Here is a 22,790-nt window from a genome sequence, read left to right on the forward strand (position 1 = left end):
CCATGAAGTTAGCATAGGGCACATCTAAAACTAATCGGAGAAAGTTCTTCTTCACTCAACGCACAATTAAACTCTGGAATTTGTTGCCAGAGGATGTGGTTAGTGCAGTTAGTATAGCTGTGTTTAAAAAAGGATTGGATAAGTTCTTGGAGGAGAAGTCCATTACCTGCTATTAATTAAGTTGACTTAGATAATAATAACCACCGCTATTACTAGCAATGGTAACATGGAATAGACTTAGTTTTTGGGTACTTGCCAGGTTCTTATGGCCTGGATTGGCCACTGTTGGAAACAGGATGCTGGGCTTGATGGAGCCTTGGTTTGACCCAGCATGGCATGTTCTTATATTCTTAACTTTTGCAGTATAATCCTTGTCGTTTTACCTGTTTCTGTTTGCAATTTAAATCTTTTATCCATTCACTATCGCTACTTTTTCTTAATAAACTTATTAGTTTGTTAGCTCTGCCTGTCTTGGACTGACTAATGAACCTGGTATTTTGTATATTTGGTCTGTGAGTGTATTTTTAGGAACTGTGTGATCCTTTGGTTCTGAGGGGTCTCACTAGAAACCACCAGGGGATAGCTTGTGGGCGAGGAACTTGCCCAGAGGCAAGCAGAAACTCAGTCGGCGGGTGGGAGGTTGCCATTGTAGAAGCACAGGTGCAGGTGGGCCTGGGCAGGACCCTCCAAGTGGCCACAGAGTTACCCTGTGTGGGTATTAGAGGTGGCACTGTGGCATTACATTTCAGTTATTAAGCATAATCAAACACCTAGGCACTCCCACTACACGCTTTACCACCAACCTTTTTTACAACCAACCGATTATTAGGAATGTAGATAGCTGGGTGGCTGGTGGGCGTGAGGATCGCCTGGTAACATGCCTACCTGGTGCGAAGGTGGCGGACCTCACGCGTCACCTAGATAGGATTTTAGACAGTGCTGGGGAGGAGCCGGCTGTCGTGGTACACGTGGGCACCAACGACATAGGAAAATGTGGGAGGGAGGTTCTGGAAGCCAAATTTAGGCTCTTAGGTAGAAAGATTAAATCCAGAACCTCCAGGGAGCATTCTCTGAAATGCTCCCTGTTCCACGCGCAGGTCACCAGAGGCAGGTAGAGCTCCGGAGTCTCAATGCGTGGATGAGACGATGATGTAAGGAAGAGGGATTCAGTTTTGTAAGGAACTGGGGAACCTTTTGGGGAAGGGGGAGTCTCTTCCGAAGGGATGGGCTCCACCTTAACCAGGGTGGAACCAGACTGCTGGCGCTAACCTTTAAAAAGGAGATAGAGCAGCTTTTAAACTAGAACAAAGGGGAAAGCTGACAGTCGCTCAGCAGCGCATGGTTCGGAGAGAGGTATCTTTAAAGGATACTAATGATGCATTAGAATTAGGGCATCCCGACAGTGAGGTTCCAATAATTAGAAAAGTAGTCCAAGTGCCTGTAACTAAAAACTCACCTGAGCTAAAAAATTCTAACTTATCCCTATCAATTAAAAAGCAGAATAAAAATACAAACAAAAAACAAACTTTGAAATGTTTGTATGCTAATGCCAGAAGTCTAAGAAGTAAGATGGGAGAATTAGAATGTATAGCAGTAAATGATGACATAGACTTAATTGGCATCTCAGAGACATGGTGGAAAGAGGATAACCAATGGGACAGTGCTATACCGGGGTACAAATTATATCGCAATGACAGAGAGGAGCACTCGGGAGGAGGTGTGGCGCTTTATGTCCGGGATGGCATAGAGTCCAACAGGATAAACATCCTGCATGAGACTAAATACAAAATTGAATCTTTATGGGTAGAAATCCCTTGTGTGTCAGGGAAGACTACAGTGATAGGGGTATACTACCGTCTACCTGGTCAAGATGGTGAGATGGACAGTGAAATGCTAAGAGAAATTAGGGAAGCTAACCAAATTGGTAGTGCAGTAATAATGGGAGACTTCAATTACCCCAATATAGACTGAGTAAATGTATCATCGGGTCACGCTAGAGAGATAACGTTCCTGGATGGAATAAATGATAGCTTTATGGAGCAATTGGTTCAGGAACCGACGAGAGAGGGAGCAATTTTAGATCTAATTCTCAGTGGAGCACAGGACTTGGTGAGAGAGGTAATGGTGGTGGGGCCGCTTGGCCATAGTGATCATAATATGATCAAATTTGATTTAATGACTGGAAAAGGAACAGTGTGCAAATCCAAAGCTCTCGTGCTAAACTTTCAAAAGGGAAACTTTGATAAAATGAGAAAAATTGTTAGAAAAAAACTGAAAGGAGCAGTTATAAAAGTAAAAAATGTCAGAGGCGTGGTCATTGTTAAAAAATACCATTCTAGAAGCACAGTCCAGATGTATACCACACATTAAGAAAGGTGGAAAGAAGGCAAAACGATTACCGGCATGGTTAAAAGGGGAGGTGAAAGAAGCTATTTTAGCCAAAAGATCTTCATTCAAAAATTGGAAGAAGGATCCAACAGAAGAAAATAGGATAAAGCATAAACATTGGCAAGTTAAATGTAAGACATTGATAAGACAGGCTAAGAGAGAATTTGAAAAGAAGTTGGCTGTAGAGGCAAAAACTCACAGTAAAAACTTTTTTAAATATATCCGAAGCAGAAAGCCTGTGAGGGAGTCAGTTGGACCATTAGATGATCGAGGGGTTAAAGGGGCACTTAGAGAAGATAAGGCCATCGCGGAAAGATTAAATGATTTCTTTGCTTCGGTGTTTACTGAAGAGGATGTTGGGGAGGTACCCGTAATGGAGAAGGTTTTCATGGGTAATGATTCAGATGGACTGAACCAAATCACGGTGAACCTAGAAGATGTGGTAGGCCTGATTGACAAACTGAAGAGTAGTAAATCACCTGGACCGGATGGTATACACCCCAGAGTTCTGAAGGAACTAAAAAATGAAATTTCAGACCTATTAGTAAAAATTTGTAACTTATCATTAAAATCATCCATTGTACCTGAAGACTGGAGGATAGCAAATGTAACCCCAATATTTAAAAAGGGCTCCAGGGGCGATCCGGGAAACTACAGACTGGTTAGTCTGACTTCAGTGCCAGGAAAAATAGTGGAAAGTGTTCTAAACATCAAAATCACAGAACATATAGAAAGACATGGTTTAATGGAACAAAGTCAGCATGGCTTTACCCAGGGCAAGTCTTGCCTCACAAATCTGCTTCACTTTTTTGAAGGAGTTAATAAACATGTGGATAAAGGTGAACCAGTAGATATAGTATACTTGGATTTTCAGAAGGCGTTTGACAAAGTTCCTCATGAGAGGCTTCTAGGAAAAGTAAAAAGTCATGGGATAGGTGGCGATGTCCTTTCGTGGATTGCAAACTGGCTAAAAGACAGAAAACAGAGAGTAGGATTAAATGGGCAATTTTCTCAGTGGAAGGGAGTGGACAGTGGAGTGCCTCAGGGATCTGTATTGGGACCCTTACTGTTCAATATATTTATAAATGATCTGGAAAGAAATACAACGAGTGAGATAATCAATTTGCAGATGACACAAAATTGTTCAGAGTAGTTAAATCACAAGCAGATTGTGATAAATTGCAGGAAGACCTTGTGAGACTGGAAAATTGGGCATCCAAATGGCAGATGAAATTTAATGTGGATAAGTGCAAGGTGATGCATATAGGGAAAAATTACCCATGCTATAATTACACAATGTTGGGTTCCATATTAGGTGCTACAACCCAAGAAAGAGATCTAGGTGTCATAGTGGATAACACATTGAAATCGTCAGTTCAGTGTGCTGCAGCAGTCAAAAAAGCAAACAGAATGTTGGGAATTATTAGAAAAGGAATGGTGAATAAAACGGAAAATGTCATAATGCCTCTGTATCGCTCCATGGTGAGACCGCACCTTGAATACTGTGTACAATTCTGGTCGCCGCATCTAAAAAAAGATATAATTGCGATGGAGAAGGTACAGAGAAGGGCTACCAAAATGATAAGGGGAATGGAACAACTCCCCTATGAGGAAAGACTAAAGAGGTTAGGACTTTTCAGCTTGGAGAAGAGACGACTGAGGGGGGATATGATAGAAGTGTTTTAAAATCATGAGAGGTCTAGAACGGGTAGATGTGAATCGGTTATTTACTCTTTCGGATAGTAGAAAGACTAGGGGGCACTCCATGAAGTTAGCATGGGGCACATTTAAAACTAATCGGAGAAAGTTCTTTTTTACTCAACGCACAATTAAACTCTGGAATTTGTTGCCAGAGAATGTGGTTAGTGCAGTTAGTATAGCTGTGTTTAAAAAAGGATTGGATAAGTTCTTGGAGAAGTCCATTACCTGCTATTAAGTTCACTTAGAGAATAGCCACTGCCATTAGTAATGGTTACATTGAATAGACTTAGTTTTTGGGTACTTGCCAGGTTCTTATGGCCTGGATTGGCCACTGTTGGAAACAGGATGCTGGGCTTGATGGACCCTTGGTCTGACCCAGTATGGCATTTTCTTATGTTCTTATGTTCTTAACCTTTGTAATACAAACAACTATCAAAATTAGAGAGGCTGATGCCTGAACTATGGCTTTGCTGGACAATATCCAGGCACCACCAACCTGCCAATACACTCATACACAGACAGTTAATAACCCTTACAATGCCTTCTTTGAGCAGTGATTAATGAAAAGATATCAAGTTCAGTAGCTCCTACCTGCAATATTACAATTATCCCCCAAAAATACCACACATTATAATAGCATTTTCTCTCATTGTATCTCTGGGAAAAATACTCTTTAAATCAGGCTGTAAGAACCAATAAAGCAAAATAAAACATGAGGTTTTCAGCATGGTTTGATAAATCAAATGCATTCTGTAAGAATGGTCTTAAAAAAAACCCAGTAAAGTACTGGCAGGGAATGCCGACCTCCCAGGGCAGTACTGCCTTCAGCTTTCAGCTTCTGATAAGATCATCCTCCATCAGCCACTGCAGCCCACACAAACACTGTGCTTGACTACTACACTCAGTGGTAGTCAGTCTTAAAGATGTGTTTTAAAACATAGTCATACAGACACATCAGCAAGTAAATGCATACCTATGTACCAAGCAAACCCGTATTGAAATATATTACAAATATTATCTATCTATCTATGTCTATCTCTATCTATCTATTTATGTCTATCTGTTTGTCTATCTATCTGTCTATCAGGCAGAGAAGATGAAGGGGAGCCAGGAGGAATATCTCGTGAAAACATTTGGGGGGAGAGGGAAATATAGGAGGGGGGCAGAGCAGATTGTGGAGAAAAACTTCTGGGGTGGATAGTATGCAGGGAAAGCTTGGGGGGGGGGGGGGGGTTAGGAGCCAGGGGATGTGGAGAGAACCTTCCAGGGGGTGGGAAGGAGAATACAAATTGAACCTGGGATGGTGGCAGAGAGAGAGAGAGAGAGGGTACAGGGGAGGGAGGAAGACCCAACATGGGAGGGAAAGGGATGCAAAGAGGGAGAAAAGACAAGAGATGGAGGAATGGGGATCAGGGAGAAGAAGAGAAAGTACCCTGGATGGTGGGGGGTGGGGGAGACAGGAATGAGGATGAAGGGAGAGGGAAAGGGGACTGGTTATTGGGTGGACAGAGAGAGGGAGGGAACCCTGCAGTTTATTGGGGTGGGGGGAATGGGAAATAGGAGAGAGCATAAGGGAAAGAGAAGGGAAAGGATGAAGAATAGGGAAAGGCACAGAGGAAGAGGAGAAAGGAGGGAAGAGGAGAAAGAAGAGAAAGTATGAAGTATCTGTTCTGAAGGAAGAGGACAAAGGAAAGAGAGAGAGAGCAAACAGAAAAAGGACACCAGAGAGAGAGCGGAAGAGAGAGCAAACATGAAAGAGAGAGAGAGAAACACAGCGAGAATAGCAGTAACTCTTCAGTGTAAAATATTCTGGGTCCTGGTCCAAAGTCGGTGACCGGGATCTGTCTCCCACACAGAATTCACTTTATTGGGGTTTTTTTTGTCCCCTCTTCTTGATTTTGTTTAGAATTTACATGTTAACAATTGGATTCTGTTTGCTGATTTTTGATTTTCTGGTGTATTATTCCCTTGCATGTGGGAAACACCCACTAAGGTTTTTGTATTGGGTTTGAGATATTTAGTGGCAACGAAATTCAAATAATGTGTGTTTTAGGTATATTTTGAGAACAGATGACTACAGTTTTCCACTGAGACAGTCCAAATGAACGGCTTGCCCAGTACCGGCACTACAAGGAACAAGTGACCCAGATTTGCCCCCCAGAAATCTGGAGGCCTTACTCTAACCCCTCCGTGGTTGTAAACGATATTCAGGCACACAAAGATATAGTTAGGGAGACAAAGCGAAGCCCGTGAAGGGCTCCATTAGAATCAGGGGGGGGGGGGTAGTAATTGTTTGCACAGGGCAGCAAGAAAGGTAGCACCAACCTTGAAGCAGAGGTATTGGGGGTCAGGCAAGGCAACTGCACTGAAGCCTTGCAGTGAAGGAGGCCCTGCCTTCAGAGCTGCTTCGTATGCAGGACCCCAGGCAGGAAGAGCAGTGGGATCAGGCTCTTTCTTCCTCCACCTCTTCTGTTGATGGAAGGTGGAGAGGGAAACCTGCTGAGCTGCTGCCCTGCCTCCTGCAGCTGATTGGCTCATTCTGTTCACAAGAACCAATCAGCTGAGGTGGGCGGGTGAAGGAGCCTTATGCTATCAAGGGATTCTTCCTGTTCCGGGCGTAGGTCTTCAGGAAGTGAGAGCAAGGGGGGGAAAGCACTGTGTGGGAACACTGGATGGCAGGGAGAGGGGCAAAAGCAGGGAGAAGGAGAAAAGTATGGGGTGGAGAAGGGTGAGAGTACTTTGTGAGGGGAGGAGAGAGGAGAGCACTGGGTGCGGGGGAGAAGGGTGGAAAGCACAGGGATGAAGAAGGGTGAGAATGGGAGGGAAGACAGAAGGGATCGTGGAGAGTGTGGCTAGACTGCTGAAGGCACTGGGAAAGGAGGAGAGAGGGGTGAAATTATTGGGCAGGGAATGTGGGGTGAGAGCCGAGGGGAATATAGGATAAGAGCACTGTGTTGTGGGGGTGTGTGGGATAAAAGCACTGGGTGGCAGGTAGAGAAAGAGGTGATAGTCCTGGGCAAAGGGGTTGGCCATGTGGAATAAGAGCTCTGGATGGCAGAGTGAATGTGGGGGGTGAGTGTGTATGAGCACACTGGGGGGGGGGGGGGGGGGAATGGAGACTGACCCTGATGAATAGTGTGTTCATCTATCCAGGATGGTAGTGAACCAATGAAAAAAAAAAACTGACTTTGATATGGAATGGTATCCTATAAGCAGTCAAGCATCTATGGCTGGCAATTGGAATATACCCTTGGAGTGTAAACCAGAATAAGTGGGTGGACTTAATAGGCCGATTGGTCTTTAACTATTTTAGTAAGTTATTCATTCCCAAGATTTCAGCCTCTTATTTATCAATTACTGCGCCAAAATAATGAGTTCTCAATGATCTTACTGTTCTTGGTTCCAATATTCATATATGCATTCTCCAGATCACTGAAGAATGAGGATACTACTTGCAGTGCACAATGGAAGTCATAAATGCCTTAGGTGGACAACCTCCTCCGCCAAATGTGAAGAATGAATTTATTAACTGCACTAATCTAAGAAAGCGGAGCTCTCATGTAGTCTGCATCCACCTAGCCTCTAAAATAACTTTCTGCTCCTCTCGTTATATGTTCCGTCACTGTCATTGCATTCCATTTCACATAATCCAGGATTTCTAGGCTGTCCAAAGAGGCTACCGTCAGGACAAAACAAATTTTATTTCCACTGCCTTCGAACGGCGTGGCTGGTCTTTGATTGCAGTGCGTCCCTTTCGGGATGCAACGGCACCTTCTAATTTTCTTGTCTGGCAATGGTTTTGAGTGGGAGTGAGCAGCTGCAGGTTGGTGCCGGAAATATTTCAGCATTTAATAGCAAATGCAGAGCGGAGTGGCTGGTCGGCGGAAGCCCTGCTGACCACTGAAGGCTGGCGAAGGTCCGCATTTAACCACCCGCCGTACATTTCTAGTCTTACGCCTTCTGCATGCTCTGAGCAGCCTGAGGTAGATTTTTATAACAACAACAACAAAAAATTGAGCAGGTGGGAGGCCGCAAGCAGTTGAGGAGCAGGAGGTTCGTTTGATTCAGAGCGCTGTGGCTTGCGACGGCAGAAGCACTTAATGACAGGAGCCAAAAGCCCCTGGATGCGTCCTCGCCACCTTATGAGAGCACCAACCGTCAGGGCTGCTGCTGCTACCAGGAGCTGCTCCGACTGCGCTGCCTAGAATTTGGACAGGATTTGATTAAATCCTTTAACACTGGGCCCCATGCTGGGGAAGAGGTGACAAAAAATATCTTTTCCCTTCCACCTGCGGGATGGAAGAGCAGCTAATGACTTCTAGGCTGTGCTTCAGGCCCTGTGCGTGATCATTTAAGAGCTGCCCTAGTTGCAGACTGCATGGAATAAAGATTTTGAATCGAATGTCTCTGAACCTCTGAAAACAGTGTGAAACTTGGATTTCATAGCAGGTTATTTGTCATCTGAAATAGCTTGACACGTTGCATTAATATTATTACCCAGTTAATCTAATTGCAACACTCCTATAATTGATATTTTCAACCTAAAACTGAACCTCACAGAGAGCAAAAGTGCTCTATTATGACAACTGTATTTGAATGAAATGAGGACAAATATAAGTGACAAATAGACTTAAAACTGCCACCAGCAAGACCTGTTGCAGTCAGGCATTCCCTAGAGCTGTGGAAAAAGGGAGCCTTGTTTCTCAGTGTCCATATCTGAAAAATGATAGAGCTAGGCTAGAGGTGGTCTAGAGAAAGGCCACCAAAATGGTGTGGGGGTCTGGTCCAAAAGACTTATGATATGAGCCTTGGGGACCTGAACGCGCGTATTCTAGCGGAGAGGGGAGATATAATAGGCATTTAAATACCGGTACTTGAAAGGTATGAATGCACAAATAAACCTTTCCCAATGGAAAGGAAGCTGTAGAACTAGGGGGATCACATCTTGAAACTGCAAAGAGGCAGATGCAGGAGCAGCATCGGAAGATATTTTTTCACAGAGAAGGGTGGTAGGTGCATGGTATGGCCCTCCCTGACGAGATGGTGGAGTCAAAGACAGTGGTAGAATTGAAAAGACATGGGATAAACACAGAGAAAATGGAAACAAGACACTGAGGTAACCTGCATGGAGCTGTGGTTCAATCCAAAACCACCCTGAAATGATTGCATTGTGCTTCCAAGAAAGGCAAAAGGGTAACTATATATATAGAATGGGAATTATAAGCTTGAACAACATGATGGCACCCGTGACGTGACTTTGGTGTTGGCCTCAAAGCTGGCTTGCACCATTTTTAAAATGATTGCGGCAAGGCAGGAGCAAGCGGGCATTGCCCTTTCATTCTCCAAGACCTCTTAGAAGGGGTAAGTGAGGGCTGGGGAAATACCCAAACTCTGCAAATTATTTTGGGATGGGAGGGAATCGGAGGGGCCTAGAGAAACCTCAGATGGCCTTGGCCCAGTAGAGAAGGTCCGGCCCCCCCCCTCCAGTTTCTTAGGAGGCAGGAAGGGGGTGTTCCTGGGAGCTCGGGGAGGCGCCACCTAGGGTCCAGGCCCTGCAGGTTTCTTGGGGAGGAGGGGAGCCCTGGGGAGGTGTTGCAGGTTCACTCTGTGTGGGTGTGGTAAGAACATGTAGACACACAGGGCCAGTGTCTCCCAGGTAACTCCCTTGGTGTGATCTGCCACATCAAGTCACAAGGCCCTTATCCCCCAGGCACTCCCCTGGTGGCATCCGCCACTTCAGAACTTCTTTCTATCACCAACTTTAATATCCCTCCACTACCTAATGTTAAAAGTGATACCTCATTCCTGCATGTCTTTTCACCCCCTATCACATTAATGAACGTCTCTAAAAAGTAAGTTTTAAGAACACATCAAGTGGAAGTATTTGTCAATCTATAATGTATATGTCATGTTGTAAACCGCTGTGATCTTCATTTGGAACGACAATATATAAAATGGCCAAATAAATAAATGAATAAGCAGGGTAACTTTAAGGCTCCTTTCCCGACACAAAACCACACTCACTCACACTCTAAGTCAGCACACATGTTACCAGGATAACAGTGTTTATTATCAACGCTATTCAATTCAATTTTTTACTGTTATACTGTTATACTGTTTACTGTTATACTGTTATGGATTTAAATGTAACTGGTTTGTTATTATGTAAACCGGAGTGAAGGCAATGTCTGCTATACCTCGGTATATAAACGAATGCTAAATAAAAAAATAAATAAACGCTAAGTCACGTTCCAGAAAGCAAGGCAGAATACTCAGATGCAGCAATGATGATAATGTATAAATACTTTCTTACAGTTATAAGGGCAGCTGAGTTGTTTCTTTTGATGAGGATTCTATCTTGCTGTTGTATGTCTCTCTGTCAACTCTCTCTGCTGCCTCCTGTTAGTTACACTTGTGATTCTAACTCCCTCACCACAGATTCTGCACATCTGGCAGTCAATATTCAAAAGCCATTTAGACAAATAACTTAAAATTATCCATCTAAGTGGCAAGTTTTGGTATATTCAGCTCCTTATCTGGCTAAAATGTAGTTAGATAAAGAAATGTTTTGGGGGCATAACTGGGAGGAGCTACTTGTCTGGCAAACTTAGGCTGGATAAGTAGTGATATTCAAACTTATCCAGTTATGTCATCTAGCTAAATGTAGACCTGCTATTGAGCCAGATAGCCAGATATGTTAACTTTAAACTTATCTAGTATATTCAGTGGCATGGCTGCACTGCTGAATATCTTGGCTAAATTACCTGAATAAGTCTTATCTAGGTACCTTACTTAGGGGGTCATTTATCAAAATGCTATAAAGTGTTTTCGCATGCGAAAAGCACAGTTAATGCATGCGATAGCACCATAACATATGGTGTGATGCAAATCTGAAAAAGAACATTGCATTTTGTTCTCAAAGGCCTGTGTTAGGGGAGAGGGAGAGGGAGAGAGAGAGAGAGAGAGAGAGAGAGAGAGACTGACTAGCCATAATGCCTTCACACTAGATAGGTATTTATATCTCTATAGGATGCCCACCTAGTAACTCGAGGTGAGGTTTAGGTATTAGTGTAGGGATTAGGGGCCACTTTGACATTCAAAGTGAGACGTACAAACAAAACAGTGCTCTCTTGTGAAGATTTGATGACCCATGGAGTGGGGAAACTCACCTAAAGATGAGATTTGTGCAATGTTCTCTCAACCTAGCTTGATGTTACCCAGGTAGAGAGTCCATCAAGCTAGGTTGAGAGAACATTGCACAAATATTATCTTTGAGTGAGTTTCCTCACTCCGAGGGTCATCAAATCTTCACAAAAGAGCACTGTTCTGTTCGTATGTCTCACTTTGAATGTCAAAGTGGCCCCTAACCCCTACACTAATACCTAAACCTCACCTTGAGTTATTAGGTGGGCCTCCTATACAGATATAAATACCTATCTAGGGTGAGGGCATTATGGCTACTCTCTCTCTCTCTCTCTCTCTCTCTCTCTCTCTCTCTCTCTCTCTCTCTCTCTCTCTCTCTCTCTCTCTGTAAACATGGTCGTCCCCCCCAGTGGTTGTATGTAGGAAATACCACATTCTGGCACTTATCTCAAAATGCAAAAAAGTTATCACAATTTGCAGCAACTTAGCTCTTCAATTAGATATTGCAATAAACTGCCTATTACCATAAAACACATCCCTTTTTCTATCACATGCAGTATTTAGTGCATTTTGATAAATCCAGGCCTTAGCCAGCTATATTTAAATATTGGCCTTCTGGTATTTACTTCTTATGTTCTCACAGTTGTTAGCCATATGATGTGTGTTGATTGAGAACCATGAGTCCACTAAAAGCCTAGTTTCTGAATACATCCTTAGCAAGAGTAGTCAGACTCAGACTAATCAGTTCCATTATAGGAGGCCCCTTTTTAATGTTTATTTTTTGTTTGGCAAATGAACCAAACCCCAAAAGACATTAAACAAACTGAAAAATGATAAAAGAAAACATCTGAAATGAAAAAAGCAACCAAAACAAATATTTTGAGCCTGCACATCCCTCTTCCCTGTGCTGTTTGAGGAACTTAAGGTTACACAATTACACAGTAGATAAAGCAGAAGACCAATTGGTCCATCCAGTCTGACCATTTTTTCTGGGATATTTCCTAGCTGCCAGCATAAGGTTACAAAATAGTGTGACAATGCAGCAGCAAGAATTAGAGGAATGGATGGATACATAAGGAGAAATATTGCCAGTAGAAAAAAGGTGATAATTACCCTGTAGAAATCATTGATGAGATTACAGCTGAAATATTGTCTAATTCTGGAGACTACATCTCCAAAATGATATAGATATGTTAGTGCAGGTTAGAGGAGAGCCTCCAAATTGGTGCACAACCTGCACCAGAAGTCCTGTGAGGTGACACATAAAGCCCTAAATACATATACCCCAGAGGAGAAAAAGAGGGCTGTGATAAAATCATTCAAATCATTGTTTAAAAAAGGATTGGATAAGTTCTTGGAGGAGAAGTCCATTACCTACTATTAATTAAGTTGACTTAGAGAATAGCCACTGCCATTAGCAATGGTTACATGGAATAGACTTAGTTTTTGGGTACTTGCCAGGTTCTTATGGCCTGGATTGGCCACTGTTGGAAACAGGATGCTGGGCTTGATGGACCCTTGGTCTGACCCAGTATGGCATGTTCTTATGTTCTTAAATACCTCAAGTAGAAATGCACAAGAAGCAAGCATTTTTTAGTCGGAAAGGAAGCTCTATTTATTTATTTATTTAGAAACTTTTATATACCGGTATTAGTGGGGACATCATACTGGTTCACATGTTAACAGAAGGTTTGGAAATACATTTCAACAGGGAAGGCAAACTGGGCAGGGGGTTAACCTAAGGCAGTAGGAAAATAGATTAAACAACAAGAAATCAACAAGAGGTCATAACAAGAAGACAACAATGTACAATGTGATTATAATTCCTTAATATAAGGAAAAGGGCGGTCACCTAGGGGGTAAGAGCAATAGAGGGGAAGGGAGGATCTATTCTGTCTAGGCTTGGTTGAACAGGAATGCTCTATGAGGTCATGGTATGATGCTGAAAGGTAGACTTAATGTAACGTTGGGCCGACTGCAGTTTCCACTTCGATGTTGGCCTGCACTCACCCTAAAGCCAACAGGACCTCTTTGCAACAGGAACGCTGCCGTCAGGCTCCCTCCTGGCCATGCCGTGCCACTTTCTAAGGCGCATATGTGCACATCAGTCCTGGCCTTGTAGGCCTTGAGGCAGGAAAACTGAAGCAGCACTGGAAGATGACGTCAGCACAGGCTGGGGATTTAAACCCCAGCCATGCTCCCAGACGCCGCCTCAGCAGCAGGTCCTCCTGCACTTAGATGCAATGTGTGTTGCTTGTGTTCCTGCCTTGCCTGTTTCTCTCCTTGCTTTGCCTTATCCTTGTCTTGGTTCTGCTCCTTGCCTTGCCTTCTTCCGGCTGTGTCTGGATCTTGCTTTGCCCCAGTCTCTGCCTTGTCTCCTGCTGTGTCCCATTCCTTGTATCTTGCCAAGTTCCAGTCCTGCCTTGTCTATCTGTGTCTTGCCTATCTCCGTCTGACTTTTGGTTCTGACCTCGGCCTTGGATTCTGACCATGCTGGCTGATATCTGCCTACCCTGACCTCTGCCTGGCACTTTACACTGCCTGATCTCTGTCTGCCCTGACCTCTGCCTGGATCTCAGCACTGCTTGCCCACTGCCTGCACTACTGACCTTGGCCTGCTATCTAACTCCATCTGTCCACTCTATGGGATCCTTTCCTAAGCCCTGCCAGCCCCTCGAACTCAAGGGCTTAATCTGTGGGGAACGGGGCTGGATTTTGTCCCAGTGAGAGCATCTCTATCTGCTGTCGGCTTGGGCCTGCCAGGCTGCATCAGTCATGCCATGGCCAAGGGTTCACACTCCGAGACACTTCATAGCTCTTGAAAACTAGTCACAAATGTATTAAGTTAGGCCAATAAAAATGCATTTGCTACTTTTTTTTCCTTGACATTCATTTCTACAGGTTTAAGTGAATTAACATGGCAACAACACTGCTTTTCTTTTTTTTTTTTTTAATTCTTTATTTTAATTTTTACTTAGATTATAACAGGCAAAAGATAATATACAATACTGCATATTTACCCAATAAACAGAACAAAACAAAATGTCAATAATTACCCTTATAATCAAATATCAGCAATATCTTAAAGAAAATTGTGAACCGTTGAAAAAGATCAGACTAAGCGAAAATAACAAGGTATAAATGGTATTTACCATTTTACAAGGCAAAAAGAGATAACAATTTCTATATTTATTTGCTCTCACACATTTTCTGCACTTTGGGGGTGTGAGTCTAGGAATGTCTGTAATGTTGCAACCTCAAAAAAGACATACTTTTGATCTTTAAACCAGATTTCACATTTACATGGGTATCTTAACAAGAATCTGGCGCACCCCTTGCTAGGGTGGCAGACTTCAATCTGAGAAACTCTTGTCTCCTTACTTGAGTTGCCCCTAGACAGGTCTGGATAAATCCAGATCTGTTGGCCATGAAAATGTAGTAATCTATTGCGTAAAAATAAACTCAAGATTGTATCTCTTTCTTGTGGAAACCTAAAGGAGACAAATAGAGTTTCTCGTGATGTTATATCAGTGTCAAGAGTAGTTTCTAAAATATCTGATAAGTCAATGGATTGTTCTGGTTGCACTTCTCTTGTAGTAGATTTCTTGGCGATGTAATAAATCTTGGCAAAGGCTGGCATGGCCTGTTCTGGTATCTTTAGTATAAGTAGTAGATATTCTTTAAACATATCTTTCGGGGAAATCATTCTTAAAAATGGAAAATTTAGTACTCTTACATTAGAATACCTAAGATTGTTTTCCATAAATTCTAATTTCCTCGTACTTAAAATTTCACTTTTGACCAAGTTTATTTTGAATATTTTCTACTTTGCACAAACGTTGTTCTTGGGTATCTAATTTAACCTGATTAGTTGTAACTATTTTCTCTACTTCTACTGTTTTCTTTTGAACTTCTACATGTGTCTTAGTCAAATTTAATATTGCATTCTCAAGAGATTTAATTGCAGCCCAGAGTATATCCATTGTTATTATGATGTCATTGGAGTTACAATTATTTTATCTTCAGACTGCCCCATCTCACCTCCCCCTGCGTCAATGTTTCCCATCCCAAGTCCTCCTTCATTTAATTTTTTATCAGGAAATATTATATCATCAATTTTATCTTGTAGGACTGTTGGTGGGGATGGGATATTGGGAGCTCCGGGGCTCAAAGAGATAGCTTCGGCCAAAGCAACAGATTTTCGCTCTAAATCTGTTTCTAAATCTGTTTCTAACGCGGCCCTGTCCTACGGATTAGTGGTTGTTGTTGCCAGAAAGAATGATGGAATATGGGATTGAGTTGAGCCTGGTAAGGGAGATGAGGATATAACCTCCCTTACTCGGGCCTTTCGTTTGGTATGAGGCATTATCATTTCAAAAACTACCTCTCCTTTGTGTATATATCTCAATTTAGACCTTCAACGGTTAACAATATAGGGGTTGAGAGAGAGAAGATATTACAGCTTACTCACAAAGTGACTTCATGGAGGTCTTATTTCAATAAGAAGTTTTTAGGCATGGATTCAGTCCAGGCAAAGCCGCGCGTGGCTTCGGCACCATGCTGGCGTCGTCTGTGCGCCGCATGGGGGGCCGATTTTGTCCTTACCGGTCCCGCCCCTGATGACATCAGCGGCGCGACGGGCAGAAAGGAACTCAGGCAAGGGAAAAACGTCTCTGCAAGAAGCTTCCAAACAGGTAAGATTAAGAGGAAATTCAAGTAGGACCAGAGTCCCTTCTCCTCACCTCGCGGTCCCAGCTCTCTCTCTCTCTCTCCCCCAACACTGCTTCTTTCTGAGGATAGTTTTGTACCTGGCCACTTAGGGCTAATATCTGTAGGCAATTTTAATCTGCAGACTTTCGCTCAAATTCCATATTGAAAATCTGCGCATGTCTCCAGAATACGTGCCGACAGATGCACACAAAGTTACACTTGCTTTTGTGTTTGGAGAATTTTGCACATAATATTGAAAATAGAAAAGTGTGTGTGTGTGAGAATCTTTTTCCCACAAACCCCTCCCCCCACCACCACCAACTCTGCTCACTGGAACAGCTCTTCCTACTGCAGATAAAAGCATAGGTGAATTTGGGTTTCATGCATATTTTCACCCACACGCATAAGTCAGGGTTTCATGCCTGCAAAGCACTTCAAAGTCAACCCCTTTCTGCATTAAAAAACTCTTTGTAGCTGTCAAGAATGAGGACTACTGATAACCCAACTGGTTTATCATCAAAGGAGGTGGCTGATAAAATAAAAGTAAAAAGAACAGTGTTCGAGAAATATAAAGGATCCAAAAAAGAGGAACACAAGAGGAAGAATATCTGGTGAAACTGAGGGAGACAAAGAAAGCAATCAAGACGGACAGTGAAATGCTAAGAGAAATTAGGGAAGCTAACCAAATTGGTAGTGCGGTAATAATGGGAGATTTCAATTACCGCAGAATACACAAGTGCAGACAAGAGGTTCAATCCTGACAAAACACTCGCAGAAGGTGTATAAATACTTGTTTTTTAATTCTTCAATATGGCAACTCCTCTGATTTATACAGGCAAAAGCTTAATGGCGTCCCCCGACACGGTACCCGTGTTTCGCCGTGGGCTGCATCGGGAGGGCTCGCCAATAGGGATTCATAGAAAAGCTGTAAAAGATAAATATACATCAGGACAACAAAGCAGGACTTATAACCGAACATAACATCCAACAGTGCATAACATCATAACATACCTGACAGCACGAATACTTAGAAGTGACAGGGAGCGCACTACCCTTAAACACTGACAGGTATTTAAAGCTGATTAAGGCGCCAAAACAGGAGAGCAAACCACGTGGGACCGCTCAGCTCAGATTTCAATTACCCCAATATTGACTGGGTAAATGTATCATCGGGTCACGCTAGAGAGATAACGTTCCTGGATGGAATAAATGATAGCTTTATGGAGCAGTTGGTTCAGGAACCGACGAGAGAGGGAGCAATTTTAGATGTAATTCTCAGTGGAGCACAGGATTTGATGAGAGAGGTAATGGTGGTGGGGCCGCTTGCAATAGTGATCATAATATGATCAAATTTGAATTAATGACTGGAAGGGGGGACAGTAAGCAAATCTACGGCTCTCCTGCTAAACCATCCTAGAAGCACAGTCCAGCTGTATTCCACACATTAAGAAAGGTGGAAAGAAGGCAAAACGATTACCGGCATGGTTAAAAGGGGAGGTGAAAGAAGCTATTTTAGCTAAAAAAAAATCTTCATTCAAAAATTGGAAGAAGGATCCAACAGAAGAAAATTGGATAATGCATAAGCGCTGGCAAGTTAAATGTAAGACATTGATAAGATAAGCTAAGAGATAATTTGAAAAGAAGTTGGCCATAGAGGCAAAAACTCACAGTAAAAACTTTTTAAAAATATATCCGAAGCACAAAGCCTGTGAGGGAGTCAGATGATCGAGAGGTTAAAGGGGCACTTAGAGAAGATAAGGCCATCGCGGAAAGATTAAATGATTTCTTTGCTTTGGTATTTACTGAAGAGGATGTTGGGGAGGTACCCGTACCGGAGAAGGTTTTCATGGGTAATGATTCAGATGGACTGAACCAAATCACGGTGAACTTAGAAGATGTGATAGGCCTGATTGACAAACTGAAGAGTAGTAAATCACCTGGATCGGATGGTATACACCCCAGAGTTCTGAAGGAATTAAAAAATGAAATTTCAGACGTATTAGTAAAAATTGGTAACCTATCATTAAAATCATCCATTGTACCTGAAGACTGGAGGGTGGCTAATGTAACCCCAATATTTAAAAAGGGCTCCAGGGGTGATCCGGGAAACTACAGACCGGTTAGCCTGACTTCAGTGCCAGGAAAAATAGTGGAAAGTGCTCTAAATATCAAAATCACAGAACATATAGAAAGACATGGTTTAATAGAACAAAGTCAGCATGGCTTAACCCAAGGCAAGTCTTGCCTCCCAAATCTGATGGTCCAGCGAGGGTCCTGAGAGTGCGGGCCGGCCAATGGCACAGATACCCTGTCACATACTAAGGGCAAAGGGCCATCGGCGCCATTTTGGTTAGTGGCAGCCGTCGGCCCGAGAACGGGAGATCACTCCCGGGACCCCTGCTGGATCACCAGGTACTTTAAAAATTTGGACGGGGTCGGGAGGGTGGGGAATGTGAAAGAATTACAAGGGTCGGGGTGGGTTTGGGGTTTATTTTTAAGTGTCCTTTCTTCCCACCCCCAAAACGATAAGAGAACCCCCACGAAAAATTTTGTGGGGTTTTCCTATCGGGTTCGGGGGGCCCCCCGAATTCTGACGAGTTTGAAAATATCTTCCGATATTTTTTCAATCGTCAGAAAAATGATTCACATCCCTAGTTGCTACCACCCAAGAAAGAGATCTAGGCATCATAGTGGATAACACATTTAAAAGCAAACAGAATGTTGGGAATTATTAGAAAGGGAATGGTTAATAAAACGGAAAATGTCATAATGCCTCTGTATCGCTCCATGTTGAGACCGCACCTTGAATACTGTGTACAATTCTGGTCGCCGCATCTCAAAAAAGATATAGTTGCGATGGAGAAGGTACAGAGAAGGGCGACCAAATTGATAAAGGGAATGGAACAGCTCCCCTATGAGGAAAGACTTTTCAGCTTGGAGAAGAGACGGCAGAGGGGGGGGGGATATGATAGAGGGAGCTCAGAGATGTGCTAGCAAGTCCGCTACAAGACCTGTCATTAGATCCCTGGAAATGGGAGTGGTGCCACAAGATTGGAGAAGAGCGGTGGTGGTCCTGCTTCCCAAGAGTGGGAGCAGAGAGGAGGATGGAAATTACAGGCCAGTTAGCCTCACTCAGTGGTGGTAAAATTAATGGAGACTCTGCTGAAGGAAAGGATAGTGAACTATCTACAATCCGGAGGGCTGCTCAACCCGAGGCAGCATGGAATCACCAGGGGGGAAGGTCCTGTCAGACTAATCTGATTTTCTTGATTGGGTGACTAAAGAATTGGATCAAGGAAGAATGCTCGATGTGATCTACTTGGATTTCAGCAAAGCTTTTGATACAGTCCCGCACTGGAGGCTTATGAATAAAATGAGAAGCTTGGGAGTAAACGCAAAGGTGTTGGAGTGGATTACAAACTAGTTGACGGATAGAAGGCAGTGTGTGATGGTAAAAGGAACCTACTCTGAAGAGAGAATGGGGTTAAGCGGAGTGCCACAAGGATCGGTGTTAGGACCGGTTCTGTTCAATATCTTTGTGAGCGACAAAGAAGGTAAGGTTTGTCTATTTGCGGATGATACTAAGATCTGCAACAGAGTGGACATGCCGGAAGGTGTAGAGAGAATGATATGTGATTTAAGGAAGCTTGAATGGTGGTCGAAGACATGGGAAATGGGATTCAGTGCCAAGAAGTGCAGAGACATGCACCTGGGGTGTGGTAATCTAAAAGAGATGTATGTGATAGAGCATGAAGGGCTGTTGTGCACGGAGCAAGAGAGGGACCTTGGGGTGATAGTGTCTAGTGATCTGAAGATGGCGAAGCAATGTGACAAAGCTAAAGCCAGAAGAGTGCTGGGCTGTATAGAGAGAGGAATAATTAGTAAGAAAAAAGAGGTGATAATCCTCTTGTACAGTTCCCTGGTGAGGCCTCACCTGGAGTATTGTGTTTAGTTCTGGAGACTGTATCTCAAAAGGGATAGAGACAGGATGTCCAGAGAAGGGTGACAAAAATAGTGGGGGGTCTCTATCAAATGATTTATGAGGAGAGGTTGAAGGACCTAAATATGAATACCCTGGAGGAGAGGAGGTGCAGGGGAGATATGATACAGACCTTCAGATACCTGAAAGGTCTTAATGATGCACAATCAACAACCTTCTCAGTTGGAAAGAAATTAGTAGAACAAGGGGTCACGAAATGAAACTCCAGGGAGGAAGACTCAGAACCAACATCAGGAAATCTTTCTTCACGGAGAGGGTGGTGGATGCCTAGAATGCCCTTCCAGAAGAGGTGGTGTACATAAAAATGGTGAAAGATTTCAAAGGGGCATGGGATAAACATGTGGATCCCTAGGGACTAAAAGAAAGAAATGAAGAGGGAAGTGCATGGGGATAACTTGCTGTATGGCAGTTGCTACCCTTGGCCAGTGGGCCTTCATGGTGTTGATACAGCTCTAATATTGCTCTTTGTTATAACGATAGGGGGGGAAAAAGGGCGGGGGGGGGATCGGACTCAGACAGCAGCCAACGAGGACACTGGATTTTGGGGTCTGGGAAAACAAGTCGAAGTAGGGATAACTTGCTGATGCGGCTGTTGATGCCCTTGACCAATAAGCCTGATACTTTTGATAAGCTTGCTAGGCAGACTGGATGGACTGTTTGGTCCTTTTCTGCCGTCATTTCTATGTTTCTATCCAATCTGTTTTTTTTATTGTCTGATTAAGGTACCAACCTTTTTGAAAAGGTTTTACTTTAATATTGTACTTCTGGGAATAATTCTTAGTGAATAGGGACCCACAAAGGAATGTAATGTAACATGCACATGCCTTAGAAAGCATCATTTTCCTACTGGAGAAAAATATAGCTTTTCCGCACAAAGCCACAGGAGTTAAGGCGAGAAAGTAACACGTTCCCAGCAATTGTCTAATCACAAACATGACAGAGAGAGAAAGACACAGCTGTGACTTACTGCGAGAGCAGGTTCTCTTTCATTCTGATTACTATTATTACTCCGAGGGTATTTGATTGTGTGGCTCAGTGCCTAAGGACATATAAAGCACAATAAACAATGAAATAAGATGTGTCTGGTGAGGCTGATATTTATGAAAGTTACACAAGGCAAAGTGAGTTTGAACACAATTTAGAATAGCATAACCGGGACCTATGAGATTATAGCCTGGGCATGTTGCACATCTGTCATTTGATTATGCTTTTTTTTTTTTTTTGTCATGAGTTGCTTGCGGTTCTATACAAAAGTGCTACTGAAAGGCAGTGGTCAATTGTACCATCTTTTGAAGTTTCTCGTTACATTGTACATTTGAATCACGTTCAGTTTACGAGAAACAGCAGTGGCTTCCTGTGTTTTTGTCTTAATTTCCAATGTGCCATTGAGTTTCCCAATCCAACTGTGTTATGTTCTCCGTGAGGAGTTAGCAATCTGTTATTGATCTGATGCTGGATGGGAGGAACAATCAGATAGGAGGAGCAATCTGTAATGAATCTGTGTTGCGGGCTCCTGAAGAGGGAGGAGTTTAGCAATCTGTTCAGGTGTAATTCTGATATAGTAGTGGGTGGATCTCTGGGCCACCCACTACTATAGGGGTGGCCCAGAGTATGGAGACAGAACTAATGTGTGTCTGTCTCCATACTCAAGCCTAGCCGGGACCACCGGCTAGGCTTGAGTATGGAGACACACACATTAGTTTTTTTATTAAACAGGTTTTTGAAACCACCAGAGGTGGCAGTAGTGAGCTGATATGCCCGGCAGGGCTGTAGTCCCTCAGGTACTGGAACAGCGATCCAGAATGGCTGAGCTGTTGAGAAACTGTAGAAAGTGAGTAGGCAGAGTTCATAAACAGAACTAGATGACAAAACTCACATAAGGTCTCAAGGGAGCTCAGGTGCTGGAAAGCTTTAGGCCCTCGAGGAGCGAGTACCTGGTTCCAGGCAAAGCTCTGAGAGAGCGATGGTAACTCACAATTGTTTGTAGCAGCGATAGCTTCCAGGCAGTAGAGAATCTTCAGAGTGTCCAGGAACATGGGCTCTCGAGGAGCGAGTACCGGTTCCTATCGTAATCTGAAATAAAGAAAAGAGCGAGGCCCCCGAGGAGCGGGTACCTCTGGTAAGTCTGAGGAGGCAGAGTAGCTTGGATAGCCAAAGCGAGTCCTTAGCGAATCCTTAGCTAATCCTTGCTAACTCACAGGCCAATACAGTAAAGTGCGGCCGCGGTTACCCTGCTTCTAACCCGCTTTCTACTCACAATTTGGCCGCGTTAGTCCAACCCGCGATTCACTATCCCCTTTAACCCATTCTTACCGTCTCTTTAAATCAACGGGTAACCCTTTCCGCCCGCGGCATGTATATGAGATATAAACGATCGGATTAGCTATTCCCTCCCATTCAGTAACGTGTGCCCCGACTATCTCCTTTTTACCCTGCCGTTTTGCCGCGCCTTTAACCTGCTAATTTACCGCCTACCCCTACCCTTGCGTTAGAGGCAGGGGTAAGGGTAGACGGCAAACTTTCCCCCAGCCCCCGCTCACCTGCCCTGGTCGCGTCCATGGGTGCCGGTCTCCGGGGCAGCCCCAGTCCTCTCTCCCCTCCTCCCGAAGCAACTTTAACCAAAGAAAACCTAAAATCCCCTCCTCCTGAAGCAGGGCAAAAAGCGACTCGACATGTAAAGTATTGTGAATAAGTGTAACCAAAGTTAACTTACTTTTCTTTCTTTCTGCCCTCTCTGCCCTCCTCCGGAGGCGCGCACCGCGGCTCCCCTGCCTCCCGGGGGCAGCCGGCGGCAAAAGCGGCTTCCAGCGGCCCCCGCCGGCAGTGCACGGGTGCTCAAGCCAGCGAA

General features: G+C 43.6%; 1 protein-coding gene and 1 long non-coding RNA gene across 3 annotated transcripts in view; one reads left to right on the forward strand and one right to left on the reverse strand.

The window, feature by feature from the left end:
• Positions 1 to 22,790, forward strand: part of KCNB1 (potassium voltage-gated channel subfamily B member 1) — a 293,763-nt gene that overhangs the window by 29,169 nt on the left and 241,804 nt on the right. The window lies entirely within an intron of this gene.
• LOC115098209 overlaps positions 16,735 to 22,790 on the reverse strand; it is a 33,097-nt gene continuing 27,041 nt past the window's right edge. Inside the window, exons 2-3 of the long non-coding RNA XR_003858450.1 lie at positions 20,910 to 20,981; positions 16,735 to 16,867 (exon numbers count right to left, since the gene is read on the reverse strand). This is a non-coding gene — a long non-coding RNA (uncharacterized LOC115098209). The remainder of the gene's footprint in view (positions 16,868 to 20,909; positions 20,982 to 22,790) is intronic.

Source organism: Rhinatrema bivittatum, chromosome 8 (assembly GCF_901001135.1).
Source record: "Rhinatrema bivittatum chromosome 8, aRhiBiv1.1, whole genome shotgun sequence".
Lineage (NCBI taxonomy): Eukaryota > Metazoa > Chordata > Amphibia > Gymnophiona > Rhinatrematidae > Rhinatrema > Rhinatrema bivittatum.